At 44.6% G+C, this 9,877-nt stretch overlaps 1 pseudogene; it reads left to right on the top strand.

Moving 5' to 3' along the window:
* The first annotated feature begins 274 nt into the window (after positions 1-274).
* Positions 275-945, top strand: LOC149450715 (protein mab-21-like 2-B; annotated as a pseudogene).
* The last annotated feature ends 8,932 nt before the right edge of the window (positions 946-9,877 follow it).

Raw genomic sequence — 9,877 nt, 5'->3', positions numbered from 1 at the left:
TTACTAAGAAAAATGAATCTAGTAACAGCAGCACTGGTAAAAGCAGTATAAACAGAGAACCATATGAACACTGAACAGTGCAAACAGTAAGGAAAAGTCTCACACTATTCCTCTGCAGTGAATGATCAATTATTGTCTCAGAGTGCTCTCTGTAAATACCCCTTGGGCATAGGTATGTCTATAAATCTGTATATTGGTGCACTTGATTACTGTCCCTTTATGCAGTGGCTTTGGGGTTATTAAACAAATGGGCAGTATCCTGGTGTATTGAACTGATAACCTAGAGGTGGTTTTCCCCCCTACTGTGTTTGAGGTGGTGCTCTACCTCAAACAGATGGGGGATTTCAACTTTGTGGATGATGGCTCCATGCCAAGCTGTGAGGTGCTCAAGCTGAGCAATGGTTGAAAAAGGAGCATGTCCATGTGTGTGGAGTTCATCACTAACTCTCGGCCAGGAAGATCTGTTCCCGCTTCCAGACTTTGGTGGCCCAGGCTGTGGACAAGTGCAGCTACAGGGACTTGGTGAAAATGATTACCAACACCAGTGAGGTCCACATGCATATCCAGGAGCACTATGTGGTGCACATCACCCTGGCCTTCAAGTGCATCAGCATCTGGCCCCAGAGTGCTGCTCAGTGGCCCCTGCCACACATGCCCTGACTGGGCCCCAACAGGGTGGCAGAGGTCAAGGTGAATAGCTTCAACCTGCTCTCTAAAGTGTGCTACTCCCTGACCAGGAAGCAGAGCTCCGCTGAGAGCAACGCCTGGGTGCTCCATTTCTCTGCGGCTGAGAACTGGCTGCTGCTGGGGGACTGCAGGAACAAATGTCTGTTCATCCTGAAGACCCTGTGGGACAGAAACCTGGAGCAGCACTCAACAAGTACCATACCAAGCACACTTCAATGGGGTGGTACGTGGAGGGACTTTTCCTTGCACAGAAGGTGAGGGTGACTCTCCTCTTCCAAATAATGTACATCAAGTCACACAAGAAGCAATTGGACTTAAGAAAATCAAGGTACATTTTCATAATGAAATGCAGCATATTTATTTTTATTATTATTTTTTTTATGTCTGAATGTTTGTCACAAAGTGAACAAAAAATTATTTAAACTATATGTCCAAATTTTCTCCTTTAAAGCAAGGTTAAATGTATTATAGTGCCAACGTCAGCCTGTGCCCAGCAGCTGACACATTGAAACCAGAAAAAGCCCAAAAAAAACAAACGACAAGTATACCTTCAGATGTTAAAGAATGTGTGAGCATGTCAGAATACTTTGTGATTTTAATAAAATCCTGTTTTGTTTATCACTCCATTTTATTCATCAAACAGCTTTGAAAATGATACAAATGATACAAATGTATACAGAACTGGATTGGAACAATAGTGTAATAAGTAAAGTGTAATAAGTAAAGCAAAGATGGTACAACTAGGGCCGGTGTTACCGCTAGTGAAATGCTTTGGTTAATTATTGTTGTTTTGGTTAATATTGTTGTTTTAATATTTTTTACTGTTTTTAAACATTTTTAAGTTGTTGTTTTTTAAAGGGGGGGGGTGCAAGTTGCTGGTCTTGCCTAGGGTGCAAAATAGTCTAGCACTGATCCTGCCCGCGATGTGACTTGGGGGTGGAGAGAAAGTCCCTAACACTGCATAAGGTATAATCAGAACAATCTGGAGTTTACAAAGAGATTGAATCATGATGTTCTCTTTATTGTTTGTAACTTGTAACTCACATTAGAGTAAACATTTTCACTCACAAGACTTCCCTGCTTATTATTATTATACAGTATTTATATAGCGCTAAAAGGTTTGCTCAGCGCTGTACATTATAGTGGGGGACAGTACATGAGACAATACAGTAACAAAACAAAACACGAGGGATTCAAGGGCCCTGCTCTTTCGAGCTTACAATCTAGGAGGGAGGGGGTAGTGGTACAGGAGGAAGTGGCTGTGGGGGATGTGGAGTGGTAGGAGGAGTGGAGGAGATCGGCTGTTTGATGAGGGCGGGATAGGCTTCCCTGAAGAGATGAGTTTTCAGGGTGTGCCTAAAGGTGAGGAGGGTAGGTGACAGTCTGATGGATTGGGGTAGTGAGTTCCAGAGGATGGGGGAAGTCCTGGAGAAGTCCTGCAGTCGGGCGTGGGAGGTGGAGACCAGGGAGCTAGAAAGTAGGAGGTCTTGTGAGGAGCGAAGATTACGGGTAGGGTGGTATTTGGGTATCAGGTCGGTGAGGTAGTTTGGGGCAGCATTATGAATGGCTTTGTATGTCTGTGTTAGTAGTTTGAATTTAATGCGTTGGGCAATCGGGAGCCAGTGGAGCGAATGACAGAGGGGGGTGGCAGAAGCGGAGCGGTTGGTAAGGTGGATGAGTCTGGCCGCTGAGTTCAGGATAGACTGAAGCGGGGATAGTCTGTGATGAGGCAGGCCGATGAGAAGGGAGTTGCAGTAGTCCAGACGTAATAAGGGAGTGAACAAGTTGTTTAGTAGTGTCTGGGGTTAGGAACAAACGTATTTTGGAGATGTTGCGGAGGTGGAGCCTGCATGAGTTTGCCAATGATTGGACATGGGGTTGGAAGGACAGGTCTGAGTCTAGAGTGACACCTAGGACTTTGGCTTGCGGGGTGGGACTGATGGTGGCGTTGTTGGTCGCGATGGAGAGGGGGGGGGGGCGCAGGCTGGGGGGAAAATCAGGAGCTCGGTTTTGGAAAGGTTCAATTTGAGGAAATGAAGCGACATCCAGTCTGATATGTCGTTCAGTAGGTGGGTGATACGGGCGGAGACTGAAGGGGTGAGGCGAGGGGTGGAGAGGTAAATTTGCGTGTCATCGGCATAAAGGTGATAGTTGAAGCCGAGAGGGGTAGGTGGTAGCATTATACGTAATGCTGAAAGAGCGTTGGGGTAGGTGGTAGCATTATACGTAATGCTGAAAGAGCGTTGGGATAGATAGGAGGAGAGCCAGGAGAGAGCGGAGTCTCTGATGCCGAGGGAATGTAGTTCGTTAAGGAGGAGGGAGTGGCCGACTGTGTCGAAGGCCGCGGAAAGGTCGAGGAGTGAGAGGACTGAGTAGTGGCCATTAGCTTTGGCGGTTAGCAAGTCATTAGTGATTTTGAGTAGGGCGGTTTCGGTGGAGTGTAGGGGACGGAAGCCAGACTGTAGTGGATCGAGGAGGTTGTTGTCAGTGAGGTGGGCGCTTAGGCGATTGTAGACTAAGCGCTCAAGGAGCTTGGAAGTAAATGGCAGCAGGGAGATGGGTCTAAGTTTGTTCAGGTCGGTGGGGTCCAGGGAGGGTTTTTTGAGTATGGGGGTGATGTGTGCGTGCTTTAGGGGGGAGGGGAATGCACCAGTAGAGAGGGAGAGATTGAAGAGGTGGGTGAGGGAGCGTAGGATGGAGGGGGAGGGTGCCCGGAGGAGTTGTGTGGGGACAGGGTCAAGTTGGCAAGTGGTGAGGTGGGCTTCTGAAAAGACCTTAGTGACCTCCTCAGTGGTAGCAAGGCTGAAGGAGCGGCGTGTTGGGGAGGTTATAGTGTGCGGGACGTTAGGTGTGGTGGGGGGTAGGGCGGTTGCGAGGTCAGAGGAGGGGAGAGTTGATGGGGTTATAGTGGGAGGGAGGCTAGGTGGGGAGGTAAGTTGAGCATTGGCGATGTCCCTGCTTATTCCCAAACCCTGCTGTGTATCAAGATAATATCCCAGACTTTGGGAAAAACCCCAGAATATGTATCACCAGACACTAACATATCATCATGAACTACTATAAACACAAAGAAGACGTATCTGTCTAATAACTATTCAAAGATGAAATATAAAGCATCTAAAAAAATGTATTGTCTTATTTCAGTCCATAGTGCCATTATTGTAGTTTGGTCATAAAAAAGCAATTGCTTCAGTAAAATAAAATAAGAAATCAAACCATATCTTCAAAATGTCATCCATCAGCTTTAACAGAACCAGCACCATAAAACGATTATTAATACTGTAAAAACATGCTATTACCATAAACGTGCTTTTCTGTGTAATGGTAAACTTTATTTCTAAGTAATAATCATAGAGTTCATTTCTTTGTTGTTGCCTGGCTGTGTTTGGCTTCAATACCCACTAGTCTGAAATAAGCAAGCAACCAGTAAAATCAGACTGTCTTAATATACTGTACATACTTGTTCAGTGGCTCACTGGAAATTGCTGGACTAGTATGATTAGTACAGCAAAGTTGACTACAGATTTGTCTGCATGCAATTTTCCTTCAAACTAGCTTTTTATGCATCTTAGAGACTGTAGAGGTACCATTTCATCATAGCAGTTGATACACAACTCTATTTCTACCAAACTACAGAAAAAGTATTATTTACTTGCAGGAGATCTTTCCAGTTATAAATTATGAAGAATCCTTTGAGAGCATATGACACTATCACATAACATTAGCAAATTGAGTTGAGAGTAGCAGTAGATCTGGAAATACATCAGCATTTAACGTTGTGGACAGGTAATGTAAGTGTGGTTATTGGGCAACTCGTTGGGCTGCAGTTAACCTCCAAACGCTAATGGGCTTTGTTTACAAAACTTGATCAGATGATAGAGCGCCAAGAGAATGGATCAGTAGGATAATCAACTTTAATAAAATGCCAATAGACAATGTGTTTTGGGGGTTATATGAATCCTTTATTCAGAGCCTGCTGTCTCATTTTGCTTCTCTGGATTGCATTGGAAACACCAGACACTAGATTGTCCTGTACCTACTTGTAAACTCTGTTCTGTATCTCATTCTGACATATTACAGTTTGTTCCACAGAGTAGCAGTAGAAGACTGCATATAGTGCCTTGAAAAAGTATTCATACCCCTTTAAATTTTCCACATTTTGTCATGGTACAACCAAAAACTTAAATGTATTTTATTGCGATTTTATGTGATACACCAACACTAAGTGGAGTGGAGCGAAGTGAAAGGAAAATGATAAATGATTTTCAAACTTTTTTACAAATAAATATCTGAAAAGTGCGGCATGCATTTGTATTCAGCCCCCTTTACTCTGATATCTCTAACTAAAATCTATTGGAACCCATTGCCTTCAAAAGTCACCTAATTAGTCATTAGAGCCCACCTGTGTGTAATTTAATCTCATTATAAATACAGCTGTTCTGTAAAGCCCTCAGAGGTTTGTTATAGAACATTAGTGTACAAACAGCATCATGAAGGCCAATGAACACACCAGACAGGCCAGGGATAAAGTTGTGGATAAGTTTAAAGCAGGGATAGGTTATGAAAAACTATCCCAAGCTTTGAACAGCTCACGCAGCACTGTTCAATCCATCATCCGAAAATGGAAAGAGTATGGCACAACTGCAAACCTACCAAGACATGACTGTTCACCTAAACTGACGGGCCGGGCAAGGAGAGCATTAAACAGAGAAGCAGCCAAGACGCCCATGGTAACTCTGGAGGAGCTGCAGAGATCCACAGTTCAGGTAGGAGAATCTGTCCACAGGACAACTATAAGTCGTGCACTCCACAAAGCTGGCGTTTATGGAAAAGTGGCAAGAAGAAAGCCATTGTTGAAAGAAAGCCATAAGAAGTTCCATTTGCAGTTTATGAGAAGCCATGTGGGGGACACAGCAAACATGTGGAAGAAGGTGCTCTGGTCAGATGAGACCAAAATTTTACTTTTTGGCCTAAAAGCAAAACACTATGTGTGGCTGAAAACTAACACTGCATATCACCCTGAACACACCATCCCCACGTGAAACATGGTGGGGTAGCATCATATTGTGGGGATGCTTTTCTTCAGCAGGTACTGGGAAGCTGGCCAGAGTTAATGGGAAGATGGATGGAGCCAAATACAAGGCAATCTTAGAAGAAAGCCTGTTCGAGTCTGCAAAAGACTTGAGACTGGGGCGGAGGTTCACCTTCCAGCAGGACAACGAACCGAAACATACAGCCAGAGCTACAATGGAATGTTTAGATCAAAGCATATTCATGTGTTAGAATGGCTCAGTCAAAATCCAGACCTAAATTCATTTGAGAATCTGTGGCAAGACTTGAAAATTGTTGTTCACAGACACTCTCCATCCAATCTGACAGAGAGTAAGCTATTTTGCAAAGAATTATGGAATAAAACATCACTCTCTAGATGTGCAAAGCTGGCAGAGACATCCCCAAAAGACTTGCAGCTGAAAATTACAGTGAAAAGTGGTTCTACAAAGTATTGACTCAGGGGGGGTTGAATACAAATGCACGCCATACTTCACACATTTATTTGTAAAATATGTTGAAAACCATTTATAATTTTGCTTCCACTTCACAATTATATTCCACTTTGTGTTGGTCTATCACATAAAATCCCAATAAAATACATTTACATCTTGGGTTGTAACATTATTATTACTATTATTATTGTTATACAGGATTTATATAGCACCAACAGTTTGCTCAGCGCTTTACAATAGAATGGGAGACAATACAGCAACAATACAGTTCAATACAAGAGGGAAAGGAGGGCCCTGCTCCTTGGAGCTTACAATCTAGGAGGGAAGGGCTAGTGGTACAAAAGGTAGCAACTGTGGGGGATGGACTGGTAAGAAGAGTAGAAGATTCCATTATTAGCTGAGGGCAGGATAGGCTTCCCTGAAGAGATAGGTTTTCAGAGATCGCCTAAAAGTGAGCAGAGTAGGCGATAGTTTGATAAATTGGGGTAGAGAGTTCCAGAGGATTGGGGAAGCTCTGGAGAAGTCCTGGAGACGAGCATGGGAGGAGGAGACAAGGGAGCTAGAGAGCAGGAGGTCTTGTGAGGTGCGGAGAGTGCAATTTGGGTGATATTTAGAGACAAGATCGTTGATGTAATTTGGGGCAGTTATAAATGGCTTTATACGTTATTGTTAATGTTTTGAATTTTATCCGTTGGGCAATGGGAGCCAGTGGAGGGATTGGCAGAGAGGTGGCAAATACAGAACGGTTAGTAAGGTGGATGAGTCTGGCAGCAACATTCATGATAGAATGAAGAGGGGATAGCCTGCGATTCGGTAGGCCAATGAGGAGGGAGTTGCAATAGTCAAGGCGAGATATAACAAGGGAGTGAATAAGTTGCTCAGTGGTTTCCGTGGTTAGGAAAGGGCGTATCTTGGAGATGTTGCGGAGGTGAAGTCTACAAGATTTGGACAGTGATTGGATTTGGGGCTGAAAGGAGAGATGGGAGTCTAGGATTATACCTAGTACCCTGGCATGAGGGGAGGGACTGATGATTGTGTTATTGATCTTGATGGAGAAGTCAGGGGAGGGGGCACAGGCTGGGGGGAACACTAAGAGCTCAGTTTTGGAAAGATTGAGTTTGAGGAAGTGGAGTGACATTCATGCCGATATGTCGCTTAGTAGGTTAGTAATGCGAGTGGAGACTGAAGGGGTGAGGTGAGGGGTAGAAAGATAGATTTGTGTGTCATCAGCATAGAGATGGTACTTAAAGCCATGGGAGTTTATCAAGTGACCAAGGGAGGAGGTGTAGATAGAGAAGAGAAGGGGTCCAAGGACAGAACCTTGAGGGACCCCTACAGAAAGAGGGAGTGAAGAGGAGGAGGCAGCGTTATAGGTAACACTTAAGGAGCGCTGCGATAGGTAGGAGGAGAACCAGGAGAGAACAGAGTCTCTGAGACCAAGAGAGTGGAGTTTTCTAAGGAGGAGGGGATGGTCAACCGTATCAAAAGCCGCAGAGAGATCAAGTAGTAAGAGTACGGAGTAGTGGCCATTGGTTTTAGCTGTTAGTAGATTAGTGAGTTTTAGTAGGGCAGTTTCAGTGGAGTGTAGTGAGCGAAAGCCAGACTGTAAAGGGTCAAGAAGGTTGTTGTCGGTGAGGTGGGAGCTCAGGCGATTGTAGACTAAGCGTTCTAGGAGTTTAGAGGTAAATGGCAGCAGGGAGATGGGTCTTAAGTTGTTCAGGTTGGTGGGGTCAAGGGAAGGCTTTTTAAGTATGGTAGTGATGTGCGCATGTTTTAGAGGGGAGGGGAAGGCACCAGTAGAGAGGGAAAGATTGAAGATGTGAGTGAGGGAGCATAGGATGGAGGAAGAGGGTGACTGTAGTAGGGGATCTAGGGGGCAGGCAGTTAGACGGCCTTCTGAGAAAACCTTAGTGAACTCTTCGGTAGTAGCAAGGTCAAAAGAGGAAAGTGTTGAGGGAGGTTTAAGGTATGCTAAGTGGGATGGATGTCTGTGCAGTGGCGATGCCCCTACGAATCGCGTCAATCTTGTTTTTGAAATGATTTGCAATCTCGTGAGTAGTGAGATACTGGGTGGAGGTGGAGGTGGAGAAAGTAGAGAGTTAAAAGTAGAGAAGAGACGACGAGGACTGGATGACAAGGTATTAATAAGAGTGACAAAGTAGGCTTGTTTGGCAGCATGAAGGGAGGAATTGTATGTTAAGAAAGCAGATTTATATCGGGTGAATGCTTGCTGGGATTTCGTTTTACGCCACAATTGCTCCAGCGCACGACTATGCCGTTTAAGATTTCTGGTGTTGTCAGTCTGCCAAGGTTGTAATTAGAGATGAGCGAATTATTCAAAAATTCGATTCGGCTGATTCGCCGAATTTGCGGAATAAATTCGATTCGATGTGAATTTATTCGCTGCGAATTTAACTTATTAAAAGGGTTTCTAGGCTTCAGAGAGCCTTTATATTAGTGCAGAACACTGTACCTTTAATTTAAATGCCCTAGGAGTCTGCTGGGGAAGAGAAATAATACTGTCAGTCAGTATGACATGCAGATGAGTGCCGTCGATCTTAGAATCACCGCACACTTCACTCATTTGGGCAGTCACGGGGCCAAAACCAGAGTGTGGAGCCACAGTGTGGCGGTGGAGGCAGCAGCAATGGGAGGCCATACAGCACCCTATGACAAAATGGAACCCACCAGCAGTGTGAGGAGACCTGAAAGTGGCACATGGCAGAGTGTGGCGATGGAGACAGCAGCAATGGGAGGCCGTACAGGGACCCATGACACACTCTGGACCTGGCAGCAGCATGAGGAGGCGGTACAGGGGCCCATGGCAGAGTGGCGAAGCGTAAGCAGCTTAAATTGAAGGCCATACAGAGGCCTATGTTAAAAAGTCCCCCCAGCAGCAGTGTGGGGAGACGACTATCAAGAGTCCAATGGCAGAGTGGCGGAGCAGAAGCAGCTTCAATTGAAGAAGAAGAGGATGAGGATGAAGAAGAAGAAGAAGAGGATGAGGATGAAGAAGAAGATGAGGATGAAGAAGAAGAAGAAGAAGAGGATGAGGATGAAGAAGAAGAAGAAGAAGAAGAAGAGGATGAGGACGAGGAAGAAGAAGAAGAAGAAGAGGATGAGGATGAAGAAGAAGAAGAAGAAGAGGATGAGGATGAAGAAGAAGAAGAAGAAGAAGAAGAGGATGAGGATGAAGAAGAAGAAGATGAGGATGAAGAAGAAGAAGAAGAGGATGAGGATGAAGAAGAAGAAGAAAAGGATGAGGATGAGGATGAAGAAGAAGAAGAAGAAGAGGATGAGGAAGAAGAAGAGGATGAGGATGAAGAAGAAGAAGAGGATGAGGATGAGGAAGAAGAAGAAGAAGAGGATGAGGATGAAGAAGAAGAAGAAGAAGAAGAAGAAGAGGATGATGATGAAGAAGAAGAAGAAGAGGATGAGGATGAAGAAGAGGAAGAAGAAGATGAGGATGAAGGATGAAGAAGAAGAAGAAGAAGAAGAAGAAGAAGAAGAAGAGGATGAGGAGGAAGAAGAAGAAGAAGAAGAAGAGGATGAGGATGAAGAAGAAGAAGAAGAAGAATGAGGATGAGGATGAAGAAGAGGATGAGGATGAAGAAGAAGAAGAAGAAGAGGATGATGGTGAGGAAGAAGAAGAAGAAGAAGAAGAAGAGGATGAGGATGAAGAAGGA

Source organism: Staurois parvus, unplaced genomic scaffold (assembly GCF_062004578.1).
Source record: "Staurois parvus isolate SC_StPar_1 unplaced genomic scaffold, SC_StPar_1.0 ptg000564l, whole genome shotgun sequence".
NCBI classification, from domain to species: domain Eukaryota; kingdom Metazoa; phylum Chordata; class Amphibia; order Anura; family Ranidae; genus Staurois; species Staurois parvus.
The sequence above is the reverse complement of the archived record's forward strand: the minus strand, read 5'-3'. Positions and strand labels throughout refer to the sequence as shown.